The following is a 19,522-nucleotide window of genomic DNA, read 5'->3' as shown; positions in this document are numbered from 1 at the left end:
ATCGATACGGATTTGAAACATTTGTCAATCGAATTTATTAATTTATGATGATTTTTATTCACAAGTAATCAATGCATTCGATTCTAGATGTCAGATTTCGATTTTTAGAGTAACGTCTCTGGTATTTAGAAAGAAAAAAGGTTTATTGACACAAAATTGTAGCGACGTCAGTTCTTCAATTCAGAAATTGTTTATTATGTTTAGTATGGTTTATCAGTAAAATGAAATCTTAAAATTACTTGTATCGGTCATTATTATTATAAATATGTAATCGTAATTGAAAAAAGTTTAGCAAATGTGCAGTTCTAACAAAACGAAATATCATGTTATTCTATGTCGTCGTTACTAGGTTACGTTGTTGAATTTTGTTGAACTGTCAAATGTTGCCTATTAAAATGGCTCTACTATAGTAGGTACCTATACGCGGAAAATAATATGCTTTTTAAATTTAAAATTTCGTAGTAAGTGTACGGACTTTATAAAATAATTTATCTATAATACATAAAAATAAATATTAATAGAAAAATTATTTTTATTTAAAACTAGCGGTCCGCCCCGGCTTCACCCGTGGTACATGTTTACGTTTTCTCTACATAAGAACCATCCTCGTACTTCAAGGAATATAATAAAAAAAGAATTAACGAAATCGGTTCAGCCGTTCTCAAGTTATGCGCTTACCAACACATTTTGGGATTCATTTTTATATTATAGACTAGCGGTCCGCCCCGGCTTCGCCCGTGGTACATATTAAGTATATTAACCATCCTCGTACTTCAAGGAATATAATAAAAAAAGAATTATCGAAATCGGTTCAGCCGTTCTCGAGTTATGCGCTTACCAACACATTTTGCGATTCATTTTTATATATAAGAAGATTCTCGTGTCACAATGTTAGTCTGCATACCTACTCCTCCGAAACGGGTGGACCGATTCTCATGAAATTTTCTGTGCATATCGGGTAAGTCTGAGAATCGGCCAACATCTATTTTTCATATGTACCACGGGCGAAGCCGGGGCGGACCGCTAGTTTTTATATATAAGAAGATAAAATTGGCATGAATGTGCAAAGCACTTTAATTTTATAGACCTGTCAAGAAACTCAAGTTTATAGACACTAAATTATTGTATCTCATATTACAATCAAACTTGTTAACCTTAAAATTGATACAAATACAAATTCTTATATCCTATATTAAAACTTATAAACTAAATAATATTCCTTTTAAATAGACACAAATTGACGTAACAAAAATGCGTCGACACAAAACCCGTTCAGCATCCGTGGCTATGTTTGCGCAACCCGAGTCAACACTGCAGGTATACTTGAGTTCCAACTCAGAACTTTCAAGCTTTCGGGGATTGTATTTTAGGGGTTATAATATCACGTTTAACTCCAATTCACATTTATGTGGCACGGAACAACGTTAAAACAAATAATGTACATATAATATAAAATAATGTTCTTTCTGTATGATTATTTGCTGTATCCGAGTCTGTAGGATTTAAATTTTTGTGTGTATGTCCTATCTGTATACCTGTCCTGCCTATCTACTAATATCTGCTAAAGTACCTACTTGCCATAGGTATTTGTATCAATACAATTATTCGCCTGCGACATTTATATTTTATACGTCATTTTGACAGACCAGACAAACATACACACATTAAACGTGTACCTATGCTTGCGTAAGTATTAAAGTACTAACTGTTACTAAAAATTCTCTCAAAATAATCTTCACACCTGCCCGCTTACGCGTTGCAATCACCACGCTAACTCTATAGACACATATTATCCAGAAAGCCAGACGATTCCGGGAATCGAATGTGTACACATCGCCTGTAACAATGCGCTTGCGCTGGTGTCACGAACCACAAACAACGAGGTTTGAGTAAACACGACTTGGAAATATATTTGAAAATAATTGAAAAAAAAAATCAGTTTTAGACCTTAGATCGATGTTTGAAATTGGATCAAAATGTTTTCTTGTTAATAACATAATACAGCTTAATAACATTAATAATAAAAAAACGATATAAATAAAATCGCTATATTTTGAAGTTTATTTATTTATTTAACACTTTATTAGTTGTACAATCAGGAAAACCTTAAAATTACTTACAGCTAAAAAACAGAGTACAACTAACTTGGCGGCCTTATCACTACGTAGTGATCTCTTCCAGGCAACCACGGTAAAAGGTAACGAGCAAAAAGGTACGCGGGACGAGAACAGGAAAAAAATTAGTCGAATAATTTTCCGTAAATGTAGACCGTACAATTCTTAATGACAATAATTAATAACTTTGAAATTGACAAACTGTTTGTAACAAGTAACAACATAGCCCTTTTACGAATTTGCCATGCCCATAATCTACAAAAATATTCTTTACTTACAAATAGTTTTCCTTTCCATCTCAATAATCTCAAGTCTCAACTAAGACTCATAAGCGACAAAATTGGTGTTTAAATACAAATTTAAAGAAATCATTGAAATTTATGATAATCAACATAATTTATTGAAGTCTTGAATATATATTGTTAATATTTCGTGAATACCAATGAAGGTATCTTTTAAAACCAGTTTCATAGTAATTCGATAGGCAAATAGCTTTGTATTAACATTATTTGTGCTTTTATCTGACTCGGGGTCACGGGTTCTGTTCCCAGTTCCCACGTATTGAGTTTTCCAAATAGTATTAATGGGTTTATCAAATAAGCGATTATGAGGCTTTTTGTTTTAAAATATGGGCTTTTATACGTTTTGAGGTTAGGTTAGGTCAATAGATTGGACTATGAAGGGTTTGTTTTGATTGTATAGGTACACTTTAAGATTGCATTACCACTTAAATAAAATAAGGATACTTTATTGTATTATCTTCTTCTATCTTCTTCTTCTTCTTCTTCTCTTATATATAAAAATGAATCGCAAAATGTGTTGGTAAGCGCATAACTCGAGAACGGCTGAACCGATTTCGATAATTCTTTTTTTATTATATTCCTTGAAGTACGAGGATGGTTCTTATGTAGAGAAAACGTAAATATTATGTACCACGGGCGAAGCCGGGGCGGACCGCTAGTAGTTACATAATTTTAAGCACATTTCTAAATATTTCTACCTATTATTTTCCACAAAACCTATGCTCTTCTAAAAATGATTTTAATAATAGTTATGATTGTAGTAGTAACATCGAAAATCCTATTAAAAATAGCAAATAAAAATTCTCGACCTAAATAACAGCATACCAATATATTCGTCTTGCCCCACTAAAGGTTTACCAACGCCTGCTAACAGTAATGGCGGAAGATCTAAAAGCAATCTTTATCGAGATTTATTGCCTGCCCAGTGCCCACTCTACCCTACTTGCATGTAACAATGCAACACATGAGATAGTGCAATTACCTGGACTTGTTCGATTTATAAGGTAGCCAAGCTATTCGTTGATTAAGGACAGTTCATTGAATGTAGGCTTTATTATCTGTGCGAAATGTCGTCAAAATAATACTAGCGGTTAATATGTAATTGAGTATAAATAAAACAGGTAAAAAACATACTATGGTACTTATTGATAATAAACAATATTTAGAAAACTTTAAAGAATAGAAAATATTGGTCCGGATTGGCAAAAAAGACGCGGGTTCGTATCCCGCCTCGTGATCAACTTTTTTTTATAAACCCAGATTTTTTTTATAAAGCATTTGAATGCTATAAAATTAAACACAAAAATGAAGTCTCTTTATATTATAAGTGAAAGTATTTTGAAATCGATCCAAAATTTGATGCTTCATTTGCTTATAAGGGTATGTCAGAACAAATTTAGTTACTCAAAATAGATGTTAAAATAGATACAGAATTCTCTTGAAATCTAAATCTAGACTAGCCTTAGATCTAGGTTATTTTAATACCTTTCACGACTAATAAGCTCGAACAACTCGTTCAAGTATAAAATAATAAACCTACATTTTAATACTGGTTTGTTCATATTATTATAATCTATCTAGATATTTATAGGTCATTGCCCATTTAGATGCATGTATCTTGTTTTGGGAAAATTCCATCAAATTCTATCACGTTTTCTTTCGTTCTTTATAATATTACTAGCTTTCCGTTCGCAGCTTCGCCCGCTTTGTCTAAAACTCCATAAATCTATATATGTATATAAAACTCAAAGGTGACTGATATAGTGATCTATCAACGCACAGCCCAAACCACTGGACGTATCGGGCTGAAATTTGGCATGCAGGTAGATGTCATAACGTAGGCGTCCCCTAAGAAAGAATTTTGGAAAATTCATCCCCTAAAGGGGTAAAATAGGGGATGAAAGTTTGTACGATGAAAATTTATCTTTTCCACGCAGGCGAAGCTGCGGGCAACAGCTAGTTATACATATATAAGTCATTCATAAACCCAAAATCTAATTTAAACAGGTAGTTTAAGTATATGTTTGAGTACAAGTATAACAATAATGGAATAACGGTGCTACCATTAGGAAAGCATTAGCAAACATCAATCATAGTGACTACGGTGTATGCCTGAGGACTCTTCATCAGTAATAACTAATAACTAAAGAACTTAGAAGCAGTTCTAAGTAATATGTAACATTCCAGAACTCATTCTTAAAAATTAAGCTTTCAAGTCTGTAAACCTAGTCAGGTTAAGTGAATGTGAGGGTATAAAGTAATTGAAAACTGAGTTTTTTATTATTTACTTCTATCATGATAAGGATCATTTTATCGAATTTTAGGAAAACAAACGACAAAGTGACTAGTAAAGATGTTCCAAACAATCTTATGTCCCATCGGAAAACTATAAATTTAATGGGTGTTCGGTTTCTTTCACACTCAAGTCATTTTACACAAGTAAGAGAGAAACAGTATATACAGTTTTTTTAACAGTTATAAAGCTACATTTAATCCAGCATATTTTCTACACTATGACAACCTGACAACGTCTAGCCAGTGCCCTACTGAGCAATTATTTCATAATCCAATTAAATTTAGACGAGTGACCTTATTGCATTAGTGACATGAAAATTACTGGGCTGACTGTTAATCTGGTTATGTACTTGTAATATTATAAATGCGAAACTGTCTGCCTGTCTATCTAAAGCATTCACTGAATGAATTTTTATGACGTTTTGTAAAGATTTTCAATTTGCAAGTTGAACGCCCCAGCATGGAAAAAAAGTCAATACAGTCGTAGTTGGGAGAGGATGAAAGGCCAATACAAAGTTGTTGACAATAATCCTTACCATACACCGTCCTAGTAGTTCATCGCATCATCAGCCCATATAGGTATATTCCCACTGCTAGGACACGGGGCTCCTATATGGTGCTACTACTTAACATAAATAAGTTGCCAGTTGCCTAGTCTACGAGTTTAATCAATTTTTGTCACAAATCGTCCACAAATTATGAAAAAATAAATCATCCTTGCCAAGTTTATACATTGTTAACAAAGTATTGGGCCTTATACACGCGCCAAAAGTCCTTCACAAACGAACATACGTCTCAACATAACAAAGCGCAGGGTATCAGTGGTTGCGGTGTCCGGCGGAAGAGATAGCCGGTTCGAATCGCCGGATACCATCTCGGAAGCGGACCGTGTGAATGTATCTTGTGTATAAGACACTTTGGTGGATTCGTTTGGCTTTAAACATACTTTTTGAGTACGTTTTTACCTGGTACATTGTACATTACCTATCCTAAAGTGCCTATATAATGGATAAAATAAGGTCGGTAAATTTGCAGAAAAAATCATTCTTAGGTTGATTAACTTACAATTACATATCTTATTTCCAAGATCGAACATAGGTACAATCCAGACAATCGAGCCAATTACAGAATGTAGAACATCAATCTATGCTAGCCTATGTGTATCTAGTGAAACGGTCAATAGTCTATTATGTATTTCAAGTGGTCATAACGAAATAAAACTTTAAACCATCATCTTCTACTCTAATCTACGTTTAAACACACTCAAATCACCACTAAAAACCCTCAATGTCTAACAAAACATTAAAACAATACAAAAATATTCTCAACATAACAAAAAGTCAGTAAATTCTATTGTTTAAAAGCAAGCAACGCAGGTGCACAAAACTACACGTGCTAAGTAAATGGGCACTTCATGTTAACCATAGCTTCTTTTTTCTGCCCTTTCTAATTGTATTTGGGACCTAACCACTTGAACTAATGTTGTTTACCAAGATCTGACCCTACACATGGACATATTTAAAATATTCTCCAGCATATAAATTATGTGTGAAGGGTTTATTGAAAAACAACATATTATATTTACTTTTAACTATTTTAAAACATTTCGTATGATAACAGATACCACTCCACTAAGCATATAATCTAAGTATCCAGTTATGTTCTAGAAAAATAATAAAAATATGTACTCCCTCCATTATCCTTACCTTTTGTAACTGATAATGTCAGAATACGTACTTCTCAAGAATCAAATAGGCAAGAATTACCTAGAATCATGACAAGATAAACAGACGCCTCGGTCCATCCCCGTCTATATTTTTCGATAACACACTGATCTTTACAAAGACTCCCAATATTTACAAACAGCACAGGAAGGCATTTCCTGCTATTGATTCGTAAACTACCTGCTCCACTTGAAAATGTTTTGTTTTACTGCCTTGTTAATTTTCAACTTAGGATGCTTTTGAGATTGCGTGATAAGCGTACCGTTATTTTACTAGTTAACGACAAATAGTTGAAATGGGAGCAAAATTCTATGCTGGCTTTCTGCGAATGAATTTTAGCGACTTATGGAGTTGTTATTGTGATTAAAACGTTTACTACAGATTACTAAATAGGTAGCTCGTTAGTTAGACATAGAATTGAAAAAAAAGTCTTAACTTAGTCTGTAATTTTATTAAGCCCTCTGCCGTGACGCAAAATTTTTCTATTATCAAACCTATAAGACATTTTTGTATTTACTATCTTATGATTTATACATAAAAAGCTACAAATGATAAACAATGAAAAATATGATCCTCAATTAATTAAATGATTACTTTTATAAACAAACTTGTGACCACTAAGACTGAAAATGATAATCGTAAAGTGTGTGAAAATCTCCACAACGAAGATTCACACTAAAAATAAAGCGTCTTGTGTAAGCGCTAAGCTCAAAGACAGGAAAAATAGATACATTAGCACTGTAGTCAGATAATAATACATTCAGCTCTGATTGTAATTGCTCTGCGCACCAGCTGCTCTGATTGCTACTGAGCAGTCACGAAGATGTACCTACTTGATAAGTATTCTATGTTATTTAAAAGTAAAACATCTCAGACTGAATTTCTTTGACTTTTGGTAGAAGATAAAAAATTTGAGAGATATTTTTATAGGATATTTTTTTTAGGTTGTATAGGCGTGATTTGATGAGTTTTAGAACAGTTTGGCTTGTAATGTCTAATCGTTTCCGGGGGAAAAAGTAACAGACATATTCCAAACAAAAATGTATTTATGGTATTAGATAAATATAGCGCTTATTTTTGGAATCTAGATAACTTAAATTTTCACAAAAAAAAGCTTCAAAAATTATACTTAAAATTATATTTCTATATCATAGTACATATATATATTCCTATTACATGTACAAACTATCATATTACTCCACAGCATCAAGATAAAATAAACATATTTCACCAAAATGTAAAATGCGTTCAGTAACGCGTCGAAAGATGCGCCCCTGCGCCCTTTCTACCTGCACGTCGATTCTGTAAAATTCAGACAACAACTCGCATATCACGTCGCTATTCACTCTCACTTCGCATAAGGTTCAAAATGACCTTGATTTTGCATTCTGTAAGCATCACCTAATCACTTGCGAAGTGAAGTGAGCTCCAAAGCGACCAATACTGTACTAGTGACTACCACACTCAACAAAATGTAATTCGACATTTATCGGTTTTTTATTTTATCAGTTTTTGACACAGAATTTTAGCTAAATATGATGTTTAAATTACAATCTATTATTTTAAGGAATTTGAGGCAGCTAATAAGTAAAAAATAAACAGAAAACTCTAAATTCGTGTCGTGAATATAATCTATGCTTACCAAAATTACTGACAGCCAACATCATTATTAATCTGTGGACAATATTTTCATCTCGTCCTTGCATTGTTTTGTTTGCATTTTGTTTGTTTTTTTATCGTTCAGTGCCGTTAATTATTGTGAAATAATCATGAAGTAAGTTTATATTTCTTGTTGTAAAGTTCAAAAATAATATTAATTAAAGAAATGTTTATTTTGTTTTCTAATCCAACAATAATGTTTCAGTCCAAAATCCAAATGAAACACGTTCCTCTCACCCATCGTCGGCTCAGGTTGAAACTCTGATAGAGTTTATGGAAAGAAACCCTGGCATGGCGAAGGGTTTCTTGAGAACTCAAAATGCCAGAGAGCGAAGTCGACGCCAGTGGGAGGAACTAGCCGTGCGCCTCAATAGTATAGGTGGCACCATCAAAACCTACAAACAGTGGACCAAGGTTAGCAGTGCTTTTTTAACATGTTAGAACCACTTAACATTCCATAAAGCAAACCACTTAAAATATGCGATAATCTTGGTTTCAAGTGTGTTCCTTGATTTCATAAATATCTTATTTTAATTTTACGTAATTTTACTCAATACTTGACTTTGAATAATAAGGAAATGGAGATTTTAATGTAGTTTAAAAAATACATGTGTATTTAATAACAGCAATTTTTTATAATTTCTTTAAATAAATGTCTGATTATAGTATTGGTCTGATCACATCACAGATCTTACAGTCCTTTCTGGAGAGGAGTGCAGAGAGGGATAAAATTTTAGCTGAAGCTGTGGCTGCAGTCGGGAAAGGGCTGCAAGCATTGGCAGAGGCCAAAAATAGAGATAGGGTGTAGCAGTATGAGTCGTGTTTTAGTTTTTAAAGTAAGATTTTTAGTTTTTAAAGTAAGATTTTTAGTTTTTAAAGTAAGATTTTTAGTTTTTAAAGTATGATTTTTAGTTTTTAAAGTAAGATTTTTAGTTTTTTAAAAACTAAAAATCTTACTTTAAGTTCTGTAAGTTTTTTTAATATTTAAATTAAACACTTTTAACGAATACTAGCGCAGTTTTATTGAAAGACCCGCCTCACACACCACAGAATACATACAATAAACAACACCAAAATCAAAATCGAATATTTTTATTTCACTTAGGTGCTCGGTTCGGGTTGGTCGATTCCATGGAGAAGAACCGGCAAGAAACTCCATGGTTACTCTTTTAAAATATGGTATAGTTTTACAAACTGATTGTTACAAATTTTGAATAGGTACTTAGATATGTGAGAAAAACGTAGGTCTGGTAATAAGGGGAAAGTCCTTACGAAAATTAGCACTACAAAAGAAGAAATATATATAAACACACGACCTACTATGTTCTCACATTCACAAACAAGGAGTATGGAAAAATCTGTATAAAAAGAAAGCTATAAAGCTGGGTTACTTCTATATTGTCTTACAAACTAACAAATCTGAACAAAGAGAGTAAAAGCTTAGCTAAGGCAAAACGAACACAATAAAATAAAAAAACTATCAGGAATAAAATAGATGAATCATATCCTAACACGTGGATAGAAGAAGTTAAAGATTACAAATAAGTGCTGCTGCTGAGCTGCCAGGATCAAATTAATTATGACGTGAACGCCAAAGCCTATTCACTATGTTTCGCCTATGTAATTGCCCTAGAGCTAAATCGGTGTTAGATGGCAAATCCCTAGTTTGCCTCCTTTGAACTTCAGCAATTGTTTGAAGCTCTTCTAGTCGCTCTTCTTCCGAAATTGTGAATGCCGGCATTCCTGCGCGATTGCACATGTTGTGCAAAACACAACATGCGATAACTATTTTTGCAACTACGTCTGGATGATAGTTGAGCACTCTGTGCACTAATAAGCACCTAAATCGTCCTTTTAGGAGGCCTATTGTTCTCTCTACTGAATTACGAGCAGTTAAATGACGCTCATTATAATAAGCTTCTGGGGAATTATCTTCAGCGCCACTAATTGGTGTCATAAGGAAGGCGCGCTGAGCATATCCTGAATCACCTGAAAAAAAACATAACTATGTAGTTTTTATACCTAGTAATTAGGCTTATATTCTGAAGTAGGGGCAGGGAGGGATTAACTTACCGAGCAAAACAACTTCTTCACCAGCATTTGTTAATGCCTCTAAGTGTTCTTTTATAACACCATAATTAAAAATGAAGCTATCATGAGTAGCTCCACCATAAGTTGGATCCACATTTAAAATATTTAAATCTGCATCTGTAATCTGAAAAAAAAAATATAATAAAGATAATTGAATACCTAATGATAATTGATTACAACATTGAAATCCATTTTACCAATTGCACATTTCTTGCATGGTAGCCTTTGCGGCAGTAGAAACGTTCTTCATTCTCTGCTGGTTTTTTCATTGCCACCAGAGTGCCATCAATACACCCAAGAGCTGCTGGAAAGCCAAACTTTTTGTAGAACCTGTAATTTGTAAAAATGTAAAAAAATCAAAGGGTCACTTTAATTATAATATATTATACCTACTAACCTTTCTTTTAACATTTGTCTTTCTTGTATATTTTGAGGAAACCTTATATATTTTCTTACTATGGCCGGATTATTCAGAGCTTCCACTACTTCATTTATGCAACGAGATGCTGATGGTTGCGATAAATAGGTTCTTATGTTTTCTTTAATAATTTTCTGATAACTGCCATTAGCCAAGAATGACAAGGTGCATAATATCTGAAACAATAAATCAATAAAAAAATAAATACCTACTTTACCTGGATCTAGTCAAAACAACAAAGGGACCAATTTGGTTATTTTCATGCTGAATAGAATACCAATATTATAACTATAGGTACCTTAGACTAACATGAAAACATATATATGAGTACAGCTAGCGGGGAATCCACAAAGGGAATAAAATACTCCTTAATATGAAGTGTTTTTCTTAAATTAGGTATGGTATGCTTGGTTACAAATCTTTCCGCTATAAACTGTGTAAATACTTACAAAATTAACTTTATAGGTACTTAGTAAAATAAACTTACTTTTACACGAATTGAAAGTCCTTTTCCTAGACGTTTTGTGGGCTTTATCAGAGGCAGTAACTCATACTCCAGTTGGTCAATTAACTCCTTTGACAATCTATACACGCTCACATAGTCGTCATCTCGGGTTAATAAAGATAAACTTCGAATTTTGGTAGATTGTCGACGCTTTTCTAGTTTATCCAAAGCGTGAGCTTCTTCTAATATAGATTTATACAAAAACATTCTTGCCATCGTTATCGCTTAATTAGGTAGGCACTTATTCACTTTAAAAACTTTATATAAACACTATCTAACTATGATTTCTTCTATTTTCACTCGTAAAATAGATACTTATAATTTGACACTTTGAACCGGGTTTGAGTGCGAAGTGAGCGTCGAGCTCACGGTGGAATTACCTTAAAGAATGCCACTTTTTATGTCATCTCATACTTTATCTGTCAAAATCTCGAGTTCAATATAGTTCAACTCGCAAACACGCTCGCAAGAGTAGCGCTAGTGTAGATTCGAATTATCAACCGAGTTTTAAGAATGCCAATCAAGAAACTCACAGCGGATTCAGATTCGAAGTTTAGAATGAAGTCTTACAGAATCACACGGCTGACTAGGCCCGCACCCGGCGCGCGCAGGTGGCCGGCGTGAGCCTTATATTATGTTATATTTTTTGGTTATTGTACAGTATATTTTTATTTTTTGGTTTTAGTGATTTATTTTTGTGTATTAAGTTATCTTATTTATAAAACAATTACAATTTTGTGATTATATTAACTCTTTTGAATTTCGCCTTTTATGTACTTACATGTCTTTATCTACCTATATCAAATATCTCTCTAGTTGTTTTAAACGGTTTAAATTTATGGTCAAATCATTGATTGAATGCATTTGTTGCGAAAAAGAGATAGCGCTATGCTAAACGTATGTTCTATCCTTCTTACACATCGTAAATGTGGCTACTACCATAGACTACAGACGTTTTTTTTTATCAGAACTAACAGTCCAGTAAATTAATCTGATAGTGTAACAAAAATAACTAACATATTACTAGGATTAATAAGTATTGTTTTATTTCCTATCTGTTTCTTTTAAGAAAAAAAAGTACCTACTAATTTTTTCCCGCGTACCACCATATATTTACCAGTAACGGCTTTTAAAAGTAAGAATTCGTTTCCGCCAAGTCTATGATTGGACAAATTGCTATCTCTTGTGTTGAAATAATTCAATTTCACATGTAAGTCAATTATCTATTATTATATTGTAATTTTCCTAATCTAAATCTGTAGGTCACCTTGAAAATGTGACAAAATAAGCTCAATTATTTACCGAAATTGCAAATTTGCTACCACTTAATATAATATTATTACGGACATTTTAGACATGATAAATTATAGTCAATTATCTGTTTTAAATAGTGACATGCACTAAAAAGTAAATTCAATTTATTTATGTATTTAATATGCTTATCCGTTTTTTTAAAAAAGGAAGATAAAAAAAAAGTACCGATCATTTTAAAGTAGGTATATCACGTTTTTCTTCATGTACTTATATCTCTCATTTAAAAATCACAGTTACATTTTATAAATGTATAGAAAAAAATATATTATGCATAGGGTCAAGAATCTATAATTCAAAATTTCAAAACAATCTTGATACTATAACCATATTTAGGGATAACCCATCGCGTGACCGATCTCGGAGAAAGCTCTTAAATCCTACTTATCTTCTCAACACGCACTTCCATAGGAAATTGATAATAAATGTCCTTATAATATTTATAATTTGGGAACTTTCTAGACGCGTTCTTGGAAATGTATGAACAAAATTCGGAGTCGTGAATAATTGTTAGATTAATGAATAATGTATACGAAGCCTAATATCAAATTGAAGTTCCATAATTTCATATTCTTATACTTCTATATTTTGTTTTAAAAATAAGTTTGTTAAATGTTCATATAAAAATTCCTTCGTTTAACAGCGAAAACCATTTCTTTAATTGTATTATAATTAGGGATGTAACGATACATGATTTTGCCTATACGATACCGATACCGATATTTGTAGTAATGTATCGGCGATACCGATACCGATACCGATATCGAGGCTTGGTAGAAAAATAAATAGTGAATTATGCATAAAAAGTTACCAACATTTAACAGAGACTCAACTGTTAATCGTATTCTTTTAAATAAAAATGCCAAATCAAAAAACAACAAAACCATTTATTTTAGTATTATTATTTTACAAAGTCAGTTAAACTTTAAGTAATACACATACAATCAGTACCTAATAAAAGTTTACTATTGGTAGAGTCTTTTCAGAAAACAAAGTGCGCACGCGCGGGCGGCCTCCCGCATCGTTTATTGGGCGCGGTTTTTTGAATTGTTTGATATCGGTATCGGTTGTTTTATTATCGGCGATACCGATATATCGGCTTGCCGATAATATCGGCCGATATATCGGTATCGGTATCGGTATCGTTACATCCCTAATTATAATCTAACAATTAGGTATCTAATTAAAACTCAGTTAATTACTTATAAAACAACTTAGGTAGATCAATAGTTTTGAATTGCATCCAGGTGAAAGGTTAAAACACAATACACACAGACCTATTCAAGTCTATTTCTAACAATACATACATAACTGTAACATTTCTAGCCCATTACGAGGATATAGAAAACGTGAAGCGGTTATTGTAAGACCTATATGGAGATATAAGGTCATTTCCATACAAATATAGGCACTATTCGATTTAATTAAATACCTAATGCATGAGTATTGAGTTCTTTTGTTTTACTATTGACATAACCTTGAAATATGGGAAAGACCGCGGGCTTTATTCTATTTCAGAAAATCATTCCATTTTCAAAATACAAGGTAGCACAGATAAAATATATTCCTATTTTTTAAATATAGCAGAGGAATTATATAGAGCTGTTACTAATTAGATTAACATACTATTAGTAAGGAACGACGGCAATACAGCACCAAAAGATTAATCAGTTTTAAGGCCGATAAGTCGTTATTAGAAGTGAAGATTACTCCAATTATAGTTATGACCTGCATAAAATGTTTTGGTATCATTAGCCACGAATAGCGTCCCAAATTAAGATATTAAAACCGGATTTTAACGGTATGGTAGTACACACACGGTGTAGTTTGCATATATATTGTATCTGTTCTGTATAAAATGTCATATTACTTCTTTTTAATGATGGCAATATATGAATGGCTATGAAGTTATCTGTTGACCCGTGCTGACAGTGAAAAATAAGCTCTGTGACAAAGTATACAAGGCTGATCTTCACTTGCCTGTTAGGAAGTTGAAGTATGAAAAATATAGGCATAAATTGACAAGGGACTTGAGTGTGTACTTGTGTCATGCAAATTGGACAGTCTGCATGACAGCAGCCAGTTTATGAAAGCCAAGCTTATTCGTAATTATAACGGCTACGGTATGGTAATGCTAGTGAGTTATAGCCCTTTCCCCGAGGTGAGAATAGGATTTAGGTGGGCAGTATTGATTGGTTGCTATGGCAACGTTCGTTTTAAAACAACTAACGGTGTCCTTACGCTGTTTTGAAAATAGCCCGCCAAGGGTGGTTAGACATTTTTCCTAGCGGAAAATTGGAAACTTATGAAAAAATACACATCTATACTTAATATACTTTAATATTATAAAGAGGAAAGGTTTGTATGTATGTATGTATGTATGGTTTTCACGCATAAACTACTGGACCGATTTTGATGAAATTTGGCACAGATAATCTTTAGACCCTGAGAAAGAACATAGGCTACCTTTTATTGCGAAATATGTACCACGGGCGAAGCAGGGGCGGACCGCTAGTTAACTAATAATTTGATTGACTTCAGGATTATATAAGGCGCGGGTCAAACACAAGCGGCGCGGGCGCGGGCGTGCCATAAGCGCACCTCTTGAATCTGTTTTGCACCACGTCCTTCTTATACATTTTGTATGAAAGAATTTTGGAAAGGCGACGAGGCGGCACGCCACGGTTGCGCCGCGGGCGTACCGCAGGCGTACCGCAGGCGCGCTTCCCCCATCGCATCCAAATAGAGGTCAATTCACGGTCATACACAATCAAAAACAAATCGGGTGGTAGGAGACGGTAGCCTGTCAGTCAAAAATGTGTTCTCTCTGTGTGGAATTATATAGAGCTGCTATTACATACCCTTCTTCGTTTTGTTTTTAAAGGTGAATTGAATTAATCGATGAAATGATTTACACAGGTGATGGCAGTAGGGAAAGTGAAAATGAAGAAGAGCATAATGAAAGTTCCCATGTATTTACAATGTCAGAAATAAAGATAATCCTGATTTTGATTGTGTTTTTTATTTATTTGTAATTGTAATAATATTGTGGAATGATCAGTACTGTAAATACTTTTGAACTGAGATTTTAATGATAAGATTTATATGGTTTAAATGTAAACCTGTGTTTGAAAACCATATTTTATCTATACTAATATTATAAAGAGGAAAGGTTTGTATGTATGTATGTATGTATGTATGGTTTTCACGCATAAACTAGGTACTGGACCGATTTTGATGAAATTTGGCACAGATAATCTTTAGACCCTGAGAAAGAACATAGGCTACCTTTTATTGCGAAATATGTACCACGGGCGAAGCCGGGGCGGACCGCTAGTACAATATAAATTTTGTGTTATTTTAACCTTCTTTTCTTCCATCATTACACCAGTACTACTTTAAAATTACTTTAAAAGTACTATAAAATTTTCCAAGTAAATTCCAACATTTCCAACAAAGATATATTTGCAATCGTGGGGTTATCCTCGCTATTTACTTACAAGGAATTATCAAAACAAAATCGTTACTTTCAAATTAACGTTACTTTCAAATCTCTTTTAGCACAAAAAACATAATTTTACTAAATTATGCATGAAGAAAATGCATTTAACCACTCTATATAAATATCATTTTCGGACGCCAACAGCGCGCCCGATGCGCGCCGGCAGCGCGCCCGAGGCGCGCCGGCAGCGCGCCCGCGGTGCGCCCGATGCGCGCCGCGCCGCTTGTATATGTCCCGCGCCTAAGGCAATATTTTTAACCTAATATGTAAAAAATTGTGTGATGTAGACGTTATAAACAAATAGGATAAATCGACATAAACTTGGAATTTTATAGAGATAGCACATTAACACCGGCCATTCGCCAAACGTGTTTTATTTCGAAATTTTATTAGTCAATAATTCACGAAGGAGTTCAACAAACTGGTGAAATTGTATACAATATGGTTTAGTTTTTAATTATACAAAAATGTGTCTTATACTTTGAAAATTAGAGGTCAAAATTGGGTGGAAACTTGAACGATTCGGGCATGATTAATTAGTTGATTCCGCCTCTAACGATATTTATTGCACGCCTCATAAGCGAAGCGTTGAGGTGGGTACTACTGTCACTTCGCGCAAAACATCTGATTTTTCAAACTTAAAATGTCTTTATGTATCATACATTGCACTTGTAAGATAATACATACACACACATATTAAGAAAAAACACTATTTTTAACGTTCATGATATTTTTGATGTCATTTTTGTTATTTAAACTAGTTAAAAAACAGTTTAAAAAAGTTCTGTCTTGGACGTCCGTGTGTCTGTATGTGCGGATCCTTTTTCTTGTTAACACGATAGCGACCGAAATACTTTACTAATCGAGTCTTTTTTTTTCTCTTACGCTTGAGTATGCTCAGGAATAGAACCCTTTCATTTTTCAGGGTCTGATTCGATGTGGTTTAATTGTTATTAAATAAACAAAAATAATAATTAATAAATATTTATTAAAAAAAAATTATGAGGCGTGCACTTTTGGATTTTCCAAATTTATTGTTGGAAATGATATTACTAGCTTAATGGAGTATGGGAATTGATTACAAGAGTATTCAATCGTTTTTCTTTATACGTGACATGTAATTTAAGTTCCGTGAAATATTACTGGGAAGCAATAGCTTAAGAACAAGGCCATTTCGTTTTTGGACGATGTGCTTCTGCTTTCCAAGATGTGTTTAAGATTTAGAACGTGTGATAATGTGCTCATGCTATGTTAATATTAATTAAAAACCTTCAGAATCAAATCTTTTTTAATCTAAATAATAAAATACAATTTACGAACATAGATAACATTTGTAATATTTTAAGGAAAGTTTGGTATCAAACTATCGAGTATTACATATTATAATATTTTCATACTCTTTCCACTCGATGTGTAACATCATAAAAATTCAATTAAAATGATTAATAGTTCGCCGCAAATTGATTTCTCGATCCGTAATTAACTCGATCGCTTTTTGTTACATCTCATTTCGTTCGAACTTTGACCCAGCTAACCGCCTCTTTAACGGTACAGCCGTGTCGGAGATTCGTTTATGGTCCATAACACTGTCACTTTATTGTCTAGGTTTATCTCTATTTACGTGTTTCGTGTTTGAACACGATAAGTTTCGTGGTACTGTGTGTTTGTTCCTTTGCTGTGTTCCGGTCATGTTTAGTTGATAGGTACATACGGATGGGTTTTGAGATAAATATATTTAGAAATGTGAATTGAAGATACGAATAAAATTATATGCTTATTTAAAACAATAACTTCTTCTCTTTCTTGGCAATTTCCGATCCCAGTGAGGATGGATTCTGCCAATGTCAAGTTAAACCAATAACTTATTCGGTGTGTAATTGTACCTACATTTACCCACCTAAACTTTGTAGATATTATTAAAAAAGATATTTAGAAGATTTGACGCTAAGTTGCGGTGCCAGTTTTAGATGTTAGAAATATTGTAATAAAGATTAATGTTATTGGCGTAATCACACAACCCATTATTTTATTACTAGAAAAGTTATTTGATATAAATAGCGACGCAAAAGGGCAAAGTTTCAATAGATAGTTCAATCATGGTATAATTTTCTCGTCATCTATTATTGTTGTAAAGGGCAAATGGGATATCAGATGACGGCTGTGGACGGGTAAAAGTAATCACGATGTTTTCTGCGAAGACTGGTGAATAATATGGTTATTTGATTGTTTTATTATAGGTGAAATATAAACTACTTTTTACAATATCAATCCTTAAGTCTCAAATGGAGATGTCTATTTACAGGGAGTAGGTACATATGATTTTCAATAGTTCAAGTAATTTTAATTAAATATCAGAATAATAGACACTTATAGACTATAAAATGGTTCTATAATTGACAACATTTATTTTACTTCTTACTTGTCTCCTTTTTTCTCGAACCGAATGCCAATTTCAGGTTGTAATACAGAACTTTTGCTACCTAGGTATAGGTAGAACTTATAGATATACACTTGTGTAGTTTAAATTACGGAGAATTTACCTGAATAAAAGATACTACAACTATTCCGTGTAACAAGATATGTACGAAAACAAAGGTAATTAGGTATATTTATAGTTTCTCCGCGAACCCGGGCCAATCTAATTGTCCCTTTGTAACAATGGTCTTCCTTATTTGGTGATTATCTAGAACAATTAACATGGTTCTGCAGTGCTTTACCGGTTTTAATCTTATCAGTATTGTTCAGTATTTTCGTTTGTAAACAATTGTTATTTCGATGTATTTAAGAGCTTTGTTATTTTTTCAAGATTATCTACTCTTTAAAATATTAAATTTGAGCTTATAGTTTTCTCTGGTTTGTCTTTGAAAGTAGATATTATTGGTATAATAATCAAAATTACCAGCATAGGGTAGCATGTTTGCTTTCTTTGTATCTTACCGAAAATCTTATAGCGTATAGTATGATAACGTAGATGACTTTTCAATGTTTAAAAATATATATGCTATTTAATAATCTATTTAGTATTTACATGTCTGATCTTAGCCAAAACAAATTAATTTTTGCATGAAACCAACCATGGAAAAATGTCACTTCATACTTACATCCATACAAACGCCATTTCGATCATCAAAAGAATAGTTTTGAAAAGCTAGCCATGATTAGAGACGAAAATATTATGTTATTCTTACGGCCACGCTTGAGCGGCCATACCAGACCCTTGTGACGTCACCGGCAGCTGCACCAACGAACATCGGACCTCTCGCTCGCACCAACGGTCTTCCTTCTCTCTCTGTACCACGTGAATCGATTGCGCGCACGCATTTCTTTTATGCACTTTTCTATGGAATAAACAATATTTTTAATATTTTCTACTTCTGTATGCTCTTTTTAAGTTATAAGTAAACGGTTTTTAAAACTGCATTTATAGACCGTACAAAACTTGTTTTATAACCGTTTTTATCTTGGAAATATATTATTGTCAGTTATTTACATATTTGTTTTTAAATGATTGAAACTTCACAATTAGTAACCAAAGTAGGTATTTATGTGTATTTTAAATAGACCATCTCCTAAATAGATATGCTTAAGAGATTTTTACATA

The 19,522-nt window shown here is 33.1% G+C and overlaps 1 protein-coding gene and 1 long non-coding RNA gene across 2 annotated transcripts in view; both read left to right on the top strand.

The window, feature by feature from the left end:
* N (neurogenic locus Notch protein) overlaps positions 1–19,522 on the top strand; it is a 143,283-nt gene that overhangs the window by 4,140 nt on the left and 119,621 nt on the right. The window lies entirely within an intron of this gene.
* On the top strand, positions 7,730–8,972 carry LOC149489402 (uncharacterized). The gene is made up of 2 exons (XR_016317955.1): positions 7,730–8,508; positions 8,783–8,972. It is a non-coding gene; the product is annotated as an uncharacterized LOC149489402 (long non-coding RNA).

Source organism: Colias philodice, chromosome 3 (assembly GCF_061535455.1).
Source record: "Colias philodice isolate Cphi_HAF_F1 chromosome 3, ilColPhil1 Martin Lab GWU primary, whole genome shotgun sequence".
Taxonomy (NCBI): Eukaryota; Metazoa; Arthropoda; class Insecta; order Lepidoptera; family Pieridae; genus Colias; species Colias philodice.
This window is presented reverse-complemented; position numbering and strand designations above follow the sequence as displayed.